Raw genomic sequence first — 17,641 nt, 5'->3', positions numbered from 1 at the left:
TTTAGATACCGAAATCTTTGACATCTTTTATGATCCTATCCACTCGGAATCTACTTCCCCAGTACCGTTTAATACGAAGCAGAGAAGCACTCCTATTTTTATTTTTTTTTCCTTTCTCATTTTGAATTTTATTTCTGGTTCTATGTATTTTACAGTCCAATCAAAGTAAATATAACACAATAAAAGTAGATAGACATGCGGAATATTGAAAAAAAAAACAAGCAATGTGATACGTAACTAACAATAATTGAAGGTCGGGTTTCCCCTCCCATTATCCCTCTTTTTGCAATTCGTTAATCAAACTACCGCTCAAATAACTTCCTTTTTACAATTTAAAATGATAAAAATGAAGATTTTAAGAAAACCTATCTTAATTGAGTGCATCGCTAATAAAACGAACACGGAAGTGTGATTAAAGAGGGAAGTTTACCATACGTTCTTGACATAAAACACTAAAAAGCAAGTGAACATGAGGGGAAAAGTCGATTATTGCTGTCTCTCCGATATTTACAACAATAATATTTGATAATTGTTCTGGCAGCAGTTGCCTTCATCATAGTACAATATAGCCAAATTAAAGAATATTTAATCCTACATCAATAAAGGTTATTAAACTGTATCAAAAAACTGTAATTTTTTGGTGCCTTTTTGTTGATAAGGATACAACTGTTTTGTTTGCACGTTGCAGTTACCGCAATAGGTTTTCTTCTTTATTTCAATTATGAATGGAGATCCTCCCATGCAGTCCCATCATGTCCATGTGATGTGTTTAAAAGTATTTGCAAAAAGGAACAATAGGGAAAATTACTTTTAAGAACTTCCTATTTAGAATTGAAGAAGCAAGTAACTCTTATTCGTTTTCTTATCAACACGGAGGAGCGATGGAGGGGGGGGGGGTAGATGACTCGACCAGACAGACGTAAAAAATATCGTTGGGTGTTCGAATCTACCGAAATGATTATGCTATTGGTTCATTTCCCTATGGGGAAAATTGTACCCTCTCAGACATATCCAAGGGGAATTGATATTTATATCACCGACCTCAAAACAGGACTCTCGAAAACTCGATTTTAAGATCAAATCAGGATTGTTAGTGGATATCCATTATTGTTATTGGTAAGTGTCTTACCAAAGGGCGCTAGCGCTTGATATTTGGTATCACAATCTGACAATATTGCATAAAACACATGCATAAACATTTACACCATGATGTATTTGTAATTACAAATATTTTAAATATAACATCTTTGATAATGATATGAAAATCATGATAACTTAACGATTTGCTCGAAATTGAAAGACGGAATTACTCATCAGCCATCGCCTTCAGAACACTCTTGGAATGAGAAGGAAGAATATAAATCGAGCAGAGTTCTTTTGGATGTAGGTGTACAATTTCAGGTTTTGATTGATTATGTTGGTTGTTATTTAGCATATAGAGGGATGATGTGAGACTTCGTGGTTTATTATCGAGTGTCTGGATCGAATAAAGTAGACGAGAAAAGGTCATTCCTACAACTGACGCACAGGTAAAAACATATAGGATGAAAGAGAGGGAGTAGGGAGTTTTAGTTGGGGTGGAGGGGTAGTTCGTAAACTGGGGTAGGGAAGGAAAGGAGGGTAACGGGTGTAAAGGAACATAAGAGTGTAACGGGGGTAAAGGAATATAAGAGGGTAACGGGGGTAAAGAACATAAGAGGGGAACGGAGGTAAAGGAACATAAGAGGGTAACGGGGGTAAAGGAACATAAGAGGGTAACGGGGGTAAAGGAACATAAGAGGGTAACGGGGGTAAAGGAACATAAGAGGGTAACGGGGGTAAAGGAACATAAGAGGGTAACGGGGGTAAAGAACATAAGAGGGTAACGGGGGTAAAGAAACATAGGAGGGTACCGGGGTAAAGAACATAAGAGGGTAATGGGGGTAAAGGAACATAAGAGGGTAACGGGGGGGGGGGAGATATGATGGTAATTGGGGCAATAGAACATAGGAGGGTTACGGGTGAAAAGGAACATAAGAGGATAACGGAGCTAAAGGAAGATATGATGGTATTGGGGTAAAGGAACATAAGAGGGTTACGGGGGAAAAGGAACATAAGAGAGTAACTGAGGTAAAAGAACATAATGATGGTAACGGGGGAAAGGAACATAAGAGGGTAATGGGGGTAAAGGATTATAAGAGGGTAACGGGGATAAAGGAACAAAAGAGGGTAACGGGGATAAAGGACATAAGAGGGACTGTATGACAAGTCACCTCAACGACGGATACAATGTAAAGTGGTAGAGGGTGAGAATGGGGATGTGTTGAAGTGAAGGCATGGAGTGGTTGTGTCTTTGTAGAAAAGGAGACGGAAAGGGGCAAAATCTGGATTCTGGAATCATACACAGATTTCAGATGGTGTTGTGAGAGAAGGAGGGAAAATTTTAAAAAAAATTCGGGGGGGGGGAGGCAGAAGAGAAATAATAGATTTGTATTTCAAATGAGGGCTGGATATGGTGAAGAAAAAATTATTTCTTCCTTTTTTTTTCTTGATAAATGTTCTCTATGGGGTGAACTTTAGAAAAATGCCCTTCTCCCGAGCGGATACATAGCCTGGGGATATTTCGGATATTGTCGCCGTGACGGTTGGCGGATATCATCCAAATTAGTACAGGTCACCCCTGAGCGTCCTATGATGATTAAGATCGTATATCACTATCTTCATTACTTCCTCTATTACCTCCTCTTTGCTGTCAAACTTGATGGCTACCATTACCTTTGTCATGATACAGTCACACACAATGAAATCGACACTGCATCGATCAAAGACATTGCCTTGACAAGACAAGCCATCGATCGCTTGGGATTTGCTTCCATAGGTGTGACTGTAATATGAGGACCAAAGTACAAAAAAGGAATAGAACAATTTTTCTTAGAAGGTGAATCCGGTCTCTAAATTTTCTTTTTTCATCTTGAAAGGACTACATTTCAGTCAGTTACTTTCATTTTTTCCAAAAAACAAATTTGTTGCGTATTATCTAAAACGAGTTTGGCCCCATCAAAGCAGTTTTGTTAATCCAATATTACCATGATTACATTCAAATGATTCTTTTTAGGGAGGATTTGTCAAAATCTTCGTGGAGAAAATTATCATTATTTTCTTGCCTCCCTCTATGCCCACTACTTCCATTGGTAGATCCTGTATCTAACATGAAATCAATTATCCATAGTTTGGATGACACTCAATTTTCTTGGCATTGGTCGAGTAGGGTATGGTACATATGAAAAAAAAAACGTTCTTTTTTTTAACCAAGTGTGTCTAAACTGTAATAACAGGAAGGAGGTGAGAGGCGGGCCACATTTTCACGAAATTACGGTAAAAATAGGCGATTTCCAGGTAGTGCGTCTGTCTCTTGAATCGCAATTCACGTTTAAAATTGCATTTTTATTTTACTTCAAATACGATGGGATATTTTGCTTTTAGGGGATTGCTAATGAAAAAACATCGAAAAAAAGCTTCCATGCTGCCCCTCCGGGCACTCCCCTATGTGAAATCCTGAATGTGACATGTCCACAACACACACGGACCATGCATGCACGAATCTTATTTAGAGCTGTGTTAATCCAATGAGCTAGGTATTCTGAATTCTTTGTGGTTAGTAAACAAAAAAAAAAGAAAAAAAAGGAGAAAGATCACGGCCATGAAACTCATGACGATTTCCATTTCCCTTTTCGTAACATGCGACGAATCTAAATAGTTTAGCTATTAACGCGTCTCGTCGCACATAGTTTATTTCATTTCATATTTATTCATTTGACATTTCGGACTCGATATGATTAGAAATGACCCATATTTACCAAATCATAAACCATTAGCTTCAAGACATTATAATTCGGTAATATGACCGTAATGTGTAGATTGAATTTGCAGTCAACCCCCAGTGAGTTACAAAGGGTTTCCCCCTTCGCAGCCCTTAATACCATGCTTACGGATGCAAGCTATAGCTAGGGTTAACATTACCAGACAGACCAGGAGCCAAGCTACTAAACTTGACTTCTAGTTCTAACCATAAGCGGAAGCGGGGCGTGCCCCCTAAATTTGCGGTGGGGGCGACCCCCCTAAATTTTTTGTTGATTACCTTTTTTTTGGGGGGGCTTGTCAATTTTTTTTCCTGCGTCCCCCCTCAAATTTTTGGTTGACAACCTTCTTTTTTTTTAGCTTGTCAAAAAATTTGGTGGCCCCCCTAAAATATTTGGCTTCCGCCGCCACTGTTACTAATCTCCCCTTTATATACTCGATTTTTTTAAAGCAACAACTACAAAACTCCCCATGACTAATTGCTTAACATTATATTGACACATTCTTGCCATACACGTGGTAAGAACCACAAGAATAATCCACATAAGAACGGCGAAAACCCTTCTCACCAATCGTCTTTCTCCTTTTCTGCATTTTTTTATTTTCTTCCTCATTATCCCGTTTTTCTTTTTTCACTATATATTTGAAAATGAGTAGGATGGTTACCGCCCCGCCCCTCGTCGCTTAAATCGTTTAATCTTTAGGTACATTTGCTTTAATTTTCCTCAACAGTCACACTTTATCCGATTTGAAATATAGTATATATAGACGAATGAATTTTTTTGTTAATGGTGTGACAAAAATGCCGATGTTTGAAGTCAAATTTATTTGAAAGAGAGAAGAAAAGAGCAAAATCCATCGTTATGCTGCTAAAAAAAAACACTACATGCATGCAATACTTCAATTTTGACAATCGGAATCTATAATATTCCTTTTGAAGAATAATTTCCAATAAATATTCCTCCTTCGCAACCTATTTTTTGCATCTCTTTCTAACAATTCCATGATATACCTACATCAATTTCATGAATTGTAGTGATAATAGAAGCAAATCTCATGCTGGGACTTCCTCCAAACTCCTCAATTTTGATTATCCAATCTGTAAGTATATATAGGTTTATTTTTCCATTTTTATCCATAGTTTGGATGACATGTCACTCAATTATCTTGGCATTGGTCGAGCAGGGTATGGTACCGATAAAAAACGTTCTTTTTCAACCAAGCGTGTCTTAACTGTAATAACAGGAAGGAGATGAGCGGCGGGTCACATTTTCACGAAATTACGGTAAAAAATAAGCGATTTCCAGGTAGTGCGTCTGTCTCTTGAATCGCAATTCAGGTTTAAAACTACTTTTTATTTTCCTTCAAATATGATTGGATATTTTGCTTTTAGGGGATTGCTAATGAAAAACATCGAACAAAAGTTTCCGCGCTGCCCCTCCGGACACTCCCCAATGTGAAATCCTGAATCTGACATGTCCACAACACACACGGACCATACTTTGAGCTAGGTATTCTGAATTCTTTGTGGTTAGTAAAAAAAAAGAGAAAAAAGGAGAAAGATCACGGTCATGAAAATCATGACGATTGCCTTGTCCTTTTTCATAACATGCGACGAATTTAAATAGTTTAGCTATATTTAACGCGTCTCGTCGCACATAGTTTATTTTATTTCAAATTTATTCATTTGACATTTCGGACTCGATATGATTAGAAATGACCCATATTTACCAAATCATAAACCATTAGCTTCAAGACATATAATTCGGTAATATGACCATAATGTGTAGATTGAATTTGCAGTCAACCCCCAGGGAGTTACAAAGGGTTTCCCCTTCGCAGCCCTTAATACCATGCTTACGGATGCAAGCTATATAGGGTTAACATTACCAGACAGACCAGGAGCCAAGCTACTTAACTTGACTTCTAGTTCTAACCATAAGCGGAAGCGGGGCGTGCCCCCCCCCCCCAAGTTTGAGGTGGGGGCAATCCCCCCCCCGAAATTTTTGGTTGATTACCTTTTTTTGGGGGGGGGGCTTGTCAATTTTTTTTTCCTGCGTCCCCCCTCAAATTTTTGGTTGACAACCTTCTTTTTTTTTGGCTTGTCAAAAAATGTTGTGGTCCCCCTAAAATTTTTAGCTTCCACCGCCACTGTTTCTAACCTCCCTTTCATACACTCGATTTTTTAAGCAACAACGACAAAACTCCCCATGAATAATTGCTTAACATTATATTGACACATTCTTGCGATACACGTGGTAATAGAACCACAAGAATAATCCACATTGACGGCGAAAACCCTTCTCTTTATTAATCGTCTTTCTCCTTTTCTGCATTTTTTAAAATTTTCTTCCTCATTATCCCGTTTTTCTTTCTTCACTATATATTTGAAAATGAGTAGGATGGTTACCGCCCCGCCCCCTCGTCGCTTAAATCGTTTAATCTTTAGGTACATTTGCCTTACTTTTCCTTAACAGTCACACTTTATCCAATTTGAATATAGTATATATAGACGAATGAATTTTTTTGTTAATGATGACGATGTTTGAAGTCAAATTTATTTAAAAGAGAGAAGAAAAGAGAAAAATCCATCGTTATGCTGCCCAAAACACTACATGCATGCAATACTTCAATTTTGACAATCGGAATCTATAATATTCCTTTTGAAGAATAATTTCCAATAAATATGCCTCCTTCGCAACCTATTTATTTGCACCGTTTTCTAACAATTCCATGGTATACCCATATCAATTTCATGAACTATCGTGATAATAGAAGGAAATCTCATGCTGGGACTACCTCCAAACTCCTCAATTTTGATTATCCAATCTGTAAGTATACACAGCAAAAACTGTGGTGTTAACCGGTGTACATAGAGGACCACGCCAGTTATTTTACACCGGTGTTAAATTGGTGGTGTTAGTTTTACACCTATAGGTGTTATTACAACACCTATGGTTGTTACATTTCTTTGGTGTTATGTTCAATCTCTAGGGTGTTATTTTAACACCTCAGGGTGTGGTCATCTATTAACACCAATTGGTGTCAGTTTTAACACCACAGTTTTCACAGTGTCGGTTTATTTTTCCATATTCGTAAGAAATTTTTATTTGTAGTTTTTGCAGTCATTCTATGTTATGTGCATGTGTCGTTTTTATTGCGTATATCGTGTAGCTTTTATTAGGTACATTTGAAATGTGACTCTGTGATAATAAATAAGCAACAACTAAAAAATACTCCAAATGAATCATTTCCTGTCCACTTCTTTGAATACTAAGCAATTAAAAATTACCTTTTATTTAACTCCGGAACTTACTTATTTTTACTATTTCAATTTTGAAAAAAAAAATATCGTTTGACTGATTTGGCTTTACACATTTTGAGTGCATGGATTTGGCATGTAATTAAAATAATATATGGGCACAGAAAGCGAAGGAATTTGCTATAATCATTACATGAATAAAATATATTTAAAAAAAAACGGTCACATGCTATTTTAAAACATAAATTTATTATGTTAAACAATCAACCAACACTCGCGAAATCATAATTTCGTCTACAAAACAACTGTTAGTTTTTCATGTTTTTGTTTTGTTTTATAAGGATAATTCCAAAAAGTGTTTTTTTCAGGATCATGATGAAAAGTGGACAGACTGATCTTCTTCTTCCGTTGAGTACAGTCCTCTTTACAGAGTAGTCGTGCTTGGCTGAGGCCGCAATCACAAAAACACATGACATTTGGTGCAAATGAACAAAACTAAACTATATAGTGCAAGTAAAATGGGGGTAAAGGAACATAAGAGGGTAACGGGCGTAAAGGAACATAAGAGGGTAACGGGGGTAAAGGAACATAAGAGGGTAACGGGGGTAAAGGAACATAAGAGGGTAACGGGGGTAAAGGAACATAAGAGGGTAACGGAGGAAAAGGAACATAAGAGGGTAACGGGGGTAAAGGAACATAAGAGGGTAACGGGGGTAAAGGAACATAAGAGGGTAACGGGGGTAAAGGTATATAAGAGTGTAACGGGGGTAAAGGAACATAATGATGGTAACGGGGGTAAAGGAACATAAGAGGGTAACGGGGGTAAAGGAACATAAGAGGGTAACGGGGTAAAGGAACATAAGAGGGTAACGGGGGTAAAGGAACATAAGATGGTAATGGGGGTAAAGGATTATAAGAGGGTAACGGGGGTAAAGGAACATAAGAGTGCAATGGGGGTAAAGGAACATAAGAGGATAATCAGGTAATGGGGTAAAGAAACATAAGATGGTAACGGGGATAAAGAAGCATAAGATGGTAACGGTGGTAAAGAAACATAGGAGGGTAACGGGGATAAAGAAACATAGGAGGGTAACGGGGATAAAGAAACATAAGCGGGTAACGGTAGTTTCTGTTACTAACTTATATCTTTGTGGGTAAATAAGAAAGATTTTTGGTTTGGTTAACATTTGCAGTCGGCAGCTATTCAAAATTGTTCCCTGTAAACGAATAGGTTTGTTGTTGTTGTTGCTGGTGGTGGTCATCAAATACACTCGTAATACACTAGTTGGCAGGTTAAATAAATTGAAGGTATGCACTCATGCCATCTTTGTAATAGTTCGTTACAAAGTGAATTAAGCGTGCCACAATTGTGACAATAAGTATACGTGCAAACACCATTATATGCAGGCGATTGTTGAAACAAGCGCGAGGAAACACAAAGAAATGATTCGACGGCGAACAGAAGACAACTAAAATTCGTGCATTTTTTGCGTGAGGCACGCGCACTTTCGTAAACAATGAAGGTTCTTTGAGGACAAAAGGTCTGAATAACAAAGAAAATTTTGACTTTTATTCTTATTCCCCCCCCTCCGAATTGCTCTTTTCGCCCTTTGGAAAGGATTTGAAGCTTTTTTGTGGAGTTAACGCGGTATATGCTCAGGCTACCCACAGCTGCAATGATAGAGAAAAGTATTACAGAACTCGTCAACATCACGACCATTGTCTGTCATGATGAGTGTCCAAGTTTGATCCTTATCCTCAATGGGCCTTGGCTCGTTGTATAGTTTTCCATCTAAAAGACAGTTCTGATAATTTTACAGCAACGAAATTCGGGAAAAGTTGAAAATGAAATATCTAATTAGGACACCTCTATACCGTCGTTCGTGTGTTTTTTATCATCGAATCCTTCTGATTAGAATAAGAAAGTATATAACTTTCATAATTATTTTACGTCGGATTTTGATGAAATTTCAGCGTTATGCTTGCTGGATTTTTTTCTTCTCTTTTCATTCAAATCAACTCTTTGTTAGGTTGGACTTGTCCTTTAAGAAAGGGCATGCACTTCATATATACATAGAATGTTTATCGTACTCAAGGTAGAAAAAAATTATTTTCAAATGATATAGGTATACGTTACAAGCATGGTTTCATTTCCATTTAGCCGACAACCGCCCACACCTTCGATTCCCCAAGACTCCCCTGGTAAATCTCTATATACTCGAAAGTCGTAGTCAGCTGAGTGCAACTTTGTCTGGTCATATTTCTTACTATATTCTAGTCGCGAATGGTAGCGTGCACTGGCAGAAATCTGTCCTCAAAGTTAGGGGGACCAGGGCCTGGAAAATTTGACAAGCCAAAAAAAATGATTACCAAAAATGTATAGCCATTTTAAATCATGGAAAATTTGACAAGCAAAAAAAAAAGTTTTCACCCAAATTGGAAGGTCATTTAGTCCAAAATACATGTATTATTTCCATATTGTGAAGTGATGTATTTTTCTCCATCATAAAAGACCAAAAATATTAGGGGGACATTTCATATTGTGTCCCCCTATTTTTTGGGGGGTAGGGGAGCCACGTCCCCCCTCCCTGGGGATATCCGTGGGGATGTAGTGTGTTTTATCAAATTTTAAAAGAAAATATCTTCAAATATGCCTTTGACTGAAATAACAGTTATAATCGTCCTAAGTCGGTTGAATCTTTCATTTAGTTATATCCAACTCTTTGCGTTTACGTCCTGCACTTGATTCATTGAAAGAGAGCTAATTTTCAAGAGTTACGTAATACAGTTAATAACTCTTGATATAAAAGTAAGCAGAGAATTAATACAAATCAAATTAGTGTAGGCCTTCCCCCTTTTTCCTGTTTCTTCCCCCACCCCCCTCCTGAACCGATTTGAGGATCATTATCAAGTCCACCCCAACAAAAACTTGCTTTGAAAAAAAGAGAAAAATATAACAAGCCTAACGCTGAAAATTTCATCAAAATCGGATGTAAAATAAGAAAGTCATAACATTATCAAGTTTCGCTTAATTTCACAAAATATTTATATGCACATCTTGGTCGGTATGCAAATGAGGGACTAATGACATCATCCACTCATTATTTCTTTTGTATTTTATTATATGAAATATGAAATATTCTAATTTTCTCCCCATCGCCATGTGAAACAATTTTGTTCCTGCCTGAACATGTGGAATTACCAATATTTCAATATTTTATGGTTCCGTCAAGTTGGTCCTTATTGTCAAATCTGTAAAAATTGAAATATTGTATAATTCAAACAATAGAAAACAAAAGAAATAGGCAGTAATGGACATCATCAACTTTCTCATTTGCATATCACTGAGATGTGAATATAACTGTTTTTGTGAAAAATAAGCGAAACTTTAAAATGTCATAACTTTCTTATTTTACATCCGATTTTGATGACGTTTTCAGCATTATTCTTGTTTGATTTTTCTCTATTGACGTGATTGATTCAAATCAACTTTTTTTCCGGAGTGGACTTGACCTTTAATCATGGAGTAACTCCCTTGTTCCATATGGTCATGAAAGAACGCTACGAAGAATTATAAAGCTTGTGATAATCAAATCAAATTATTTCATCGGATCGTCAGTGGAATCTTGCAGCATAAGGAGAGGCGGATCCAGGATTTTCCAAAAAGGGGAGGGGGCATATTTTCCGATGAAAATTTGAAAAGAAAAAATAAAAATTAAATAAAAGAAGGGGGCCTGATCACTTTCGGGGGGGGGGGGCACACTTGGGCAAAAGCGGTATATTATTATATTTACATTACAAGTTTGATTATGGCTCTCTAAAGGGGGGGGGGGCAGGGGCACGGATGGATCCGCCAATGAGCATAAGTATAATGTTCTATATTACTTTCAATGCAAATTTTGATCAATAAAATGTTGTTTGCCAACTAAGGAAAGTAAAACGGAGAAATGGGTAAATGTGGTAAACTATAGGCCATCTGCAAAGTGTGGGTAGAATTGATTAACATATAGAGGAATCTACTTTATTAACGAAACGTGTCACTCTATAAACATGCTATAGGGCTCTTCTGTGAAATCCATTCGACTACCCACGTTGAGATGGACGCCCCCATAGAACGATCAAGTAATCGATGGCCATTTCTAGAAATTTCCAGCTATTTTCGTTGCACGTGCAAGATAAACTTGGCTTGTGTCATAGTGGGTATATAAAGTGATAGATTTGAAAAGGCGTTATTATCATCATCATGAAGACAAAACGGAAGCCTAACTCATCCTTCATATTATCATATTTGGAATGATTAAAACGCTCAGTTCGATTTAATAAAATATGTTTGCTTTTAGCAGTTTAGTGTTAATGTAGCATTTGCTGCATGTGAGGGAAGGGACTATATATATAGTAAGCTTACATGATACGTATGACGAAGACGAAAGAAAGGCTAGCTCAATATCTGAAATCGAGTTGAATGCATGTGTATTAATTAATACAGAAACCAAAGGAAATAATGCAACTATATTCATTTCAAACTCAGTGTCTGAGCCATCATATCAGATATTGAAATTCTATGAAGTAATGAATCCTTGCAGAAGAAAAATTAGATAAGACATTTTGATCTTTCTCTTTCCAAAATAAAAATTCACAACGCACACTCCTGATTCGCCACACATAATTTGCACCTTTTCAATCTAAAAATCATCCTGATAGGGCAATGATAAACCATCAATATCTCCCGGCAAACTATTAGTTTTCCTCATTGAGTTATTAAATCATCTATTTTTATTTCTTCCTTGTTATTCCAATTTTAGCAAAAGGGTACCTGTACAAAATTTAATGTTTTGTGATGTATTTTCCTATATTGTGTGTATAATTAATTCCCTTTAGCACATTTAATTAGGGTCGGTGTACTTTATCAAACAAATAATCTGTTATGATGCGTATATCATTTCCCAAAACACCGGTTGTTGTTGTGGGGGGAGGTTATGTCCATAAAAATCACTTAAAACTACAAATTGCAAAGCTAATCCTTTTCTAACAAAATTAGGCCTATAGGATCTAATCTTTATAGGTCAAGTCCACCTCAGAAAAATGTTGATTTGAATAAAAAAGAAAGAAAAGACAAGCAAAAATGATGAAAACTTTATCAAAATCGGATGTGAAATAAGAAAGTGATATTTTAAAGATTCGCTTGATTTTCACAAAATAGTATATGCACAATTTAGTCACATGCAAACATGGCAAATGAGAGAATCGATTATGTCCCTCACTCATTATATTATTTTATTTCTATTTTTTAATTATTTGAATTATACAATATTTCAAGTTTTACAGATTGACAATAGGGACCAATTTGACTGAACCATAAAATGTTAAACAATGGTAATTCCACATTTCAGGAAGAAATAAAACTGCGTTTCATAGGACAATGGGGAGAAAATTATAATATATCGTATTTATTTATTTTTTTATTTATCTATTTATTTATTTATTTATTCATTCATTCATTCATTTATTCATATTTCACCAGGGTAGATCATTCAACAAAATTTGATCTTCCATGAGGCCCTAACATTCGGCAGAATGCAAAATAAATTATGAGTGAGGTCATCAGTTCCTTCATTTGCATACCGATCGGTATGTGCATGTAAATGTTTTGTGAAATTAAGCGAAACTTAAAATTTCTTAACTTTCTTATTTTACATCCGATTTTGATGAAATTTTCATCATTATGCTTGTTGCATTTTTCTCTTTTTATTCAAATCAACATTCTGTTGGAGTGGACTTGTTCTTTACACTTAGTCAATTAAGACTGTTCATTAATATCAAATATGTTATTATCATTTCCATTGTTCAAGTGCATTTTTTTAGCTTCATGAGCAATAAAGTGCAAGAAATCACGTGGCATGGATTCAATTTGAATAAAGCTCTCACACGCTTGATATCGGCGGAGCAAGTGTCGACGGAGCAACTGTCGGCGGAGCAATTGTCCAGTCACCCCTTGCCTATAATGATCATGACAATAGAGATACGATACATGTACATAAGTGCAGTCGGGAAAGAAGGGGCGCAATTTCAATGTTTTCACGGGCGTCTCAATTATCATGATGAATTGATGATGCCATTTTGATTTAGGTTTTCGATATTTTCATTCAATCAATATTATCATGATCATATAGTCATAATTATGAGAGACCGCTCAGCGAATGGGTCACTTTCACTGGGGGCAAAACGCATACATTCGTAATTCCGAAGCTTCGTAATTCCGAAGGTTCGGTTATTCCGAAGGTTCGTATTTCCGAAGGTTCGTAATTCCGAAGGTTCGTAATTCCGAAGGTTCGTCAATCCGAAAACGAAATAAGGTTCGTAATTCCGAAGGTTCGTTAATCCGAAAACAAAATAAGGTTCGTAATTCCGAAGGTTCGTTAATCCGAAAACGAAATAAGGTTCGTTAATCCGAAAACGAAATAAGGTTCGTTAATCCGAAAACGAAATAAGGTTCGTTAATCCGAAAATTAAATAAGGTTCGTATTTCCGAAAATGAAAATAATTCATTTTGGTAACAAAAACGATGTTGTCATTACAAGATTACACGATATTATGCAATGATAGTAATAACGATCGATGATACATGCGTGTGTTGGGGCCAAAGCATGTATTTCATTAAGAATGGCGCCCTGATCAAGCATAGGCTAATTTCGATTTTATCTGCCTATAAGCAAAAGGTTTAATTAAAGATGCAGGGGATCAAGTGTGTTGGAAGCGTGCGAGCAACCTCTAGATAATAGGATTTGTATTGGAGGGGATGTCATTTTAAATAACAGCTTCTGCATGCTGGTAATAAAAATAGAAATAATACTAATAATGATCCTTGTGAAATGTTGAAAGCGCGAATCGCAAGCTGAAACTAGTAGACATTTCATGTAACAAGACGTGAAGTGAGCATTCGGAGCATTTTTTGTAATCGTGAGAAAGATGTGTATCTTTCTAAAGAATTAATGCGAGGGCGAGCTGTAATTTGTTTATATACTGACCTGGGGCCCGTTGCATGAAACGTTTTACCTGAGAAAACTCAGGTTGTTTTTACAGGAGTTTTTGCCCTGTACTAAAGTCATTGGCGGAAATCAGACTAACCTTAGTTTTCAGTTTTTACCAGAGTTTTCTCAGGTAAAAAGTTTTATGCAACAGGCTTCAGAAAGTAATCTTTTAAGGACTGCATTTAGTGACTCATGAATAGAATATATATCTCACGAACTAAATAATGAGAGCGCGAACCGCAAGCTTAAAATTTGTGATATTCCAACCTGAAAACTGGACATTTCATACTTCTTTTTTGTAACCAGGAATAGAATGAGTTCCTCAATAAACAATACTTGATGCGAGCGAGAAACGTGAGCCAAATTTTTCCGATTTTCCAACCTGAAAACTGGACATTCTAAGCATTCTTGTAAAAAAAAAAATTATAATAGCTGGGAGAATATTTTTCAGAACTGAAGTGGCTTCCCTGGGTAAATGATATCTATATCAATATTATCATTCTAGGCCCACATGAAATTTCCAAAAGTTTGAGCACGTGATTCGCTCGCAACATCTCACAAGGATGCCCTTTTAACAGTATTGACCAAAAAGGTGAATTTTACATCTTCAGATTTGACTTTTTCCCCCAAACCGCTTGCTCTCTACGCTCGCAGAAATGAAACGTAAATATATAACTTTAGTGATCACTTAAAAAATTGTGCTCAATTTAGTTACTACAAAACACACAACCTCTTTACACAGATGATAATCTAATGGTGAAAATATCCGTTTGCACCAAATTGCCCCTATTGGCCCCTTTTTTTTGCTTTGCCCCCCCCCCCCCCAAAAAAAATACGTTCCGCCGCCATTGGCTAAAACACGCATCGTCTTCATGGCTAACTGCAAAAAGTTCTTAAAATGTCCCCTTTAGATCAGGTCAGAGCTTATATATTTAAAAATTCTCTTCGCGCTTCTTGCTAGCAGTTATTGTCTAATTTTAGTTACATAGGCATCTCGCTTTGAAGATCACAAACATATTGCCCATCATATTAACAAAAATATATAGCTCGCGCTCGCATTATTTAAAAAGGGTTTATCATGTTATTAAATATTTACTCTATTTTATAAGGATAAAGCTAATTATTGACTGTTAGGACTACCCTTTCAAAGAAACAAACAAAAATCAACTTTAAACTGCCGATCAAGGAAAATATGGCTTAAAAAAATTGCCCCCCCCCCCTCTATTTGACGAAAGTTGGATCCACCGGGAGGGAGGCAGGGGGCATCAAAAATGGAATAAAAAACAGGGGAATGCATATTTTCCAAAATGGGAAAGTTCCTTTTTCAAAAATAAATATGCCGTTTTTCATGATTTTTTCGAAATAAAATACTCTTTTTAAAGTATACAAGTTAAGTTAAGTTTTCAGGCTGGAATATTGAAAAATTTCAGCTTGCGCTTCGCACTCTCATTCGATTGGTGAAATATTCATCCTAAAGAGGTCACTAAATGCTTTCTTTAACAGGTTCCTTTTCTGGTCAGTATGTTTAAGCTCGCGTTTTGCGCTCGTGTTAATTCTTTAGTTAGATGCACATCTTTTTTAATGACAGCAGAAATCTGCTCGGATTTTTAAAAACTAATTTTCATTTTTTATTGAAATAACCTAAGGTTTAGCTTGTGATTCACGCTCGCAACACCTCGCAATAATGCCATTTTAAGAATAATTGACCACAAAAAAACGTTATACAACTTCACCTTTGAATTTGTTTTACCAAGCCGCTCGCTCATTATACTCTCTCCCGAAAAATAAAGCCTAAATATACATTTCGCCATAATAAGAAGTCACTTCAAAAAAGTTTTTCTCTTCTTAATCACTATAACAAACACACAATGACTTCAAGCAGATGATAATCTTAAGGTGAAAATATCACCAAAGTGCCCATTTCGTTCGTTCGACCGCCCTTGCCTTCCCATCCTCATATGATAACTGAACGGCAACAGTGTCCCCCGCCCCCTCCCTTGCCTCTGCCTCTGCTTTCCCGTTTTCATTTTTCGGATTAACGAACCTTATTTTGTTTTCGGATTAACGAACCTTATTTTGTTTTCGGATTAACGAACCTTATTTCGTTTTCGGATTAACGAACCTTATTTTGTTTTCGGATTAACGAACCTTATTTCGGATTAACGAACCTTATTTCGTTTTCGGATTAACGAACCTTCGAAAAACGAACCTTATTTCGTTTTCGGATCAACGAACCTTCGGAATAACGAACCTTTTTTCGTTTTCGGATTAACGAACCTTCGGAACAACGAACCTTATTTCGTTTTCGGATTAACGAACCTTCGGAACAACGAACCTTATTTCGTTTTCGGATTATCGAACCTTCGGAATAACGAATCGTCGGAATTACGCCACAAATGTTCGGATTAACGAACCCTTTTTCGTTTTCGGATTAACGAACATCGAGGTATAGGCAATTTACGTGTTTCGGAATTACGAACCTTCGGAATAAAGAACCTTCGGAAATACGAAGCTTCGGAATTACGAAGTGTAAGCCACTTTCACTGGGGGCAAAACGCACAAGTACTAGTTATTAACTAAAACGTTTCTCATTCTATTACTGAAAGCAATTCTCAAGAAACCAATTGGAGCTCTTATTTTTCAGATTGTAAACAAGGTTATTCCCTGTTTTAGAAGACAGGAGGTTACCATACAAAAGTATATAGCCATGGATGTATCGTAAACTATGTTTTAAAATTATGCCTTCATTAATCCTTTTCATTTTTTTGTAAATTTATTCCAAATTGTATCACAAAATTCTCGACAACAGTTCATTTGGATTGGGCTTATTGGACTGAACATGAATTGTGATTTCATACTTACATGGTCATTCATTCGGTAAATGACTAGACAAAATGAGAGGCAGTAAAACTGTTTTAAAATGAGCATTATAATAATATTGAACTGATGAAAAATACTGTATTATTAAAGTGAAAGCATAAAATTTTGATAATCATTCAATTTTTTTCGTGAAAAATTTCAAAGGTAAGGAAGAAATGTTCAGACCCACTAGGCATAAAAAGTATGATGATGCCATTATAAATAAACTTGACAAAATATTGCACAACCTGACAACAGATAACGCAAAAAGTCTTGTTTATCATATTTGATGCACGGTGCAGACTGGGGATAGTACGACTGACGTGGCATCCAACTTATGCAAGGCTTGTTTGCGGACAAGATGACTAACACAATATTCATTCTTAGAATGTCTATTTCTGGAAGTGAGGCAACAACAATGGAGCATTTTAATCATGTAGGACTCTACAGTCAGTAGTATAAACACAACGTCATTTATTATTCCCTAACATGCATGAACTTACATTATATCCCTGAACATAATATTACAATGAAATTATTACAATGAAATAAGGCTTAATGTGGATAGATGTCTTGTTTTTCGATCATGTCTCATTGAATATATTCGTATTACATCCAATATGTTGGGATTATTACAACTCTGTGAAATAATGTA

The sequence above is a fragment of the Lytechinus variegatus genome, chromosome 10, assembly GCF_018143015.1.
Source record: "Lytechinus variegatus isolate NC3 chromosome 10, Lvar_3.0, whole genome shotgun sequence".
Lineage (NCBI taxonomy): Eukaryota > Metazoa > Echinodermata > Echinoidea > Temnopleuroida > Toxopneustidae > Lytechinus > Lytechinus variegatus.
The sequence above is the reverse complement of the archived record's forward strand: the minus strand, read 5'-3'. Positions refer to the sequence as shown.